Below are 2,952 nucleotides of genomic sequence, written 5' to 3'. Positions count from 1 at the left end.
TCATTGACATACATTCATAAAATATTAGTTCAATAAAATTTTGAATGCGAGTCAACAAAGGTAATGACATGGCCTTTTACCTGTGTCAGTAGGGTTAAAGAAGTTTTTCTTTCAAAGAACTGGTATTATCTAGCCATTGCGTATCATAAAATAACTACTGGTCATGTTAATACAACCATCTACATTCTAGACAAATAAAAAAAAAAAACTAGGAGGAAAAAACTTGTTCTGTCTTCATTGGACAAATAAAAAGATAAAAGGATACAATAATAAAGTAATATACATTTCAAACCTTTCCCAAGGAGGTATCACTACATACCATGGTGAAGACTTAATGAATCTTTCAATGGAAGCCCCCCCCCTTGAAATTTCATATATAGAAATGAGATTGAAATCTTCACTACAAGTTCTGACATGTTCAGACTTGATAAATAGTTATTAATGGAAAACAACAGACCTTTCCAGATTATGTGATTTACAGAAAGCACAACAATGGTATCAGCCACTTTGGAGGTCAAACTGTCAAATGTTTTGTGATGATGGTAGTGATAAAGCTGAGCGAACATGCACTTAATCTTGAAAACTACACCAAAATCGCTTATGGAAGCAAGTTGAGAGAAAATGGATGATTCTGTTGTTTTAAATCCATGTTATTCCACAGGCAGCCTGGACAACTGTTCTTGCTGATGACTTGTTTGATCATGATATGAAGTCAGTAAATGATTAGCTCCCGGGTTCTATCATGTTTGTATGCATCTTATTGAATCCACCAGTAGCTTAATCCACTAAGTTATGAAGTGCTATATAAAGTTAGATGTTTATAAATTCTTCTCAGCAAGATGGGTGTTAGACATGAAAGTAAGAAAGATTGTGGCTTGTGTCTTTGTAACTACTGAGGTGAGTTTTGTTTTTGTAGCTTCTACTTTTTTCTCCCATAGTTGCTACTATGAGCATAAACTTTTGTCACTAGTATCAACTATCTGTAGTATTCATGATGTTAGGAAAACACATTTTTTCAAGAAATCAATTTAACACAAAAATATGACACCCTATAACCTGAGTACTTTCAAAAATGCTTGAGTTATAGATTGTTAGTAGTATTTACTCATTGTGATGTTACCTGTATGCCTCTTGGTCTATGACACAATAATGCCCAACTGACCCTGGCCTACTCATTAATGCCCACAGAAATTATATGAACCCCTTATCAATAATTAATAAATAGTATGATATTTATATAATATTTAATTACAAAGTTTAAAAATTATACAAATATTACTTCACAAATTTATTCTGATAGCTTTCACAAATATGCACCACAGATACAGGAACACTGTGAAAGTTACCAATCTTATCTCATAACTGAAGCAACCCATACTGATTTTTTCTGGGGGTCATCTGGGAACCTGCAAAAAGATACACCCAGTTCCAAGACCTTTTTATTGGTGCAGTCAAAAGTGCAACAATGAAAAGGCATTTTCAAGTTTTTTTCACTACCCTGAATATATGTTCGATGCCAACCAACATGACAGACACTAGAAGTAGAAGAAAACAAGATCACATGATGTCATGACATCATTATGGAAAGGTCCATTCTAATACACCATGGAAGGTTTACAGTAGTAGTACCAGCAGCATCAGCCATCTGGTTGCATAACTGTGTTTAATAACAGTGCAGAGACTTATGATGCAAGTCTCTATGTTATTAGTACTGTTAGTAGTGTTACTATTACTTATTAGTAAATAGTATTAGTAGTGTTACTGTCACCTGATGCACTATATTTTTGTATTGAGAATGACCACTAATTCACAGATATTTAAATTATCATCCCACTATTTTGTTAATTATAACAAAATGTAAATTATTTTAATTCTAAACACAATTTCAAGTGCAAACCACCATGAATGAATTTCATAAGCCGTATTAAATGTGATTAGGCTTAGAGTCTAAAACTAAGTCATAATCACAAAATTTTAAACAGTCTCAAGATATGGCAAAGTTATACTTCATTTGACCTTAAGAGGCTTCACTGGTATATAAGTGTTTAGGGCTATACTGTAGTAGTACTACTAGTATTCACTAACACTGTAAGTTGTAACAGTACTAACACTAACAAACCATCTTGTACTTTGTAGTTGTACTTGTAAATCATAAATCTTACGTGTTAAAACTGTCAACGTCAATCAGAGTTTTACTTTTAGAAACAGTAATTAATTAAATAATAAAGCAACATTGGTATTTTTTATTAATGGTGATACATCCATGGGTGCAAACGACAAACGCTTACTCAGTTACTGTTTACTCAGTCAGTATCCTACTCCCGAGTCCTACTGACTCCAAGCAGTCCAACTTCCAAGTTATTTAGTAATCTACTATTTAGGGCTGGCTCATTCAGTAATTGGTATTGCTTTTAGAAATTCTACACTCAGTTGTCAAAACTCATTTACCAAAATTAAAATTCAATTCTGATCGCAATAAATCAGTAATAAACTATATACATGTAATGATAGAAAAACACACACTGAAGACTTCATAATTTTCATAAACTTACGGTATACAACCATCCACTTTCACCCGCTACGACGCCATCTTGATATTTTCATACGTCAACGGGGTTTACACGAGTGACAGAACGACCATAGCGCCAATTTTGAGAGCAAAGGAAAGCAACTGCACAATGAAAACAAGGATAGTTCGGTGCTTATGGGAGTTATTTGCCGGTAGACCACTACTGATTACTGACCCATCGGATAAAATTCATGGACATGGCCCTGAAAAGGATAAATGTAACGAAACCAAAGAAAGAAACTACTACAAACAATAGTCAAACAGGGATGAAGAAGTCGAATTGCATCTGACCCTTCCATGTCTACAAGACCTAAAGCCCAATGCCGACAAGAGGCGAGGAAAACATAGAATTAAACTTAACGTACCTAAAACACAAATAACTT

General features: G+C 33.9%; 1 protein-coding gene across 2 annotated transcripts in view; it reads right to left on the bottom strand.

The window, feature by feature from the left end:
* LOC106457144 (serine/threonine-protein phosphatase 4 regulatory subunit 3A-like) overlaps positions 1 to 2,606 on the bottom strand; it is a 58,604-nt gene extending 55,998 nt beyond the window's left edge. Inside the window, exon 1 of one of the 2 annotated variants that reach the window (XM_013916531.2) lies at positions 2,553 to 2,606. The gene's annotated coding sequence lies outside the window, so the exon portion shown is untranslated. The remainder of the gene's footprint in view (positions 1 to 2,552) is intronic. The other variant, XM_013916532.2, reaches the window with a different exon arrangement.
* Between the last annotated feature and the right edge of the window lie 346 nt (positions 2,607 to 2,952).

This window comes from Limulus polyphemus, unplaced genomic scaffold (assembly GCF_000517525.1).
Source record: "Limulus polyphemus unplaced genomic scaffold, Limulus_polyphemus-2.1.2 Scaffold295, whole genome shotgun sequence".
In the NCBI taxonomy this organism is placed as follows: domain Eukaryota; kingdom Metazoa; phylum Arthropoda; class Merostomata; order Xiphosura; family Limulidae; genus Limulus; species Limulus polyphemus.
Note: the sequence above shows the minus strand (reverse complement) of the source record. Positions and strands in the feature narration are given on the sequence as shown.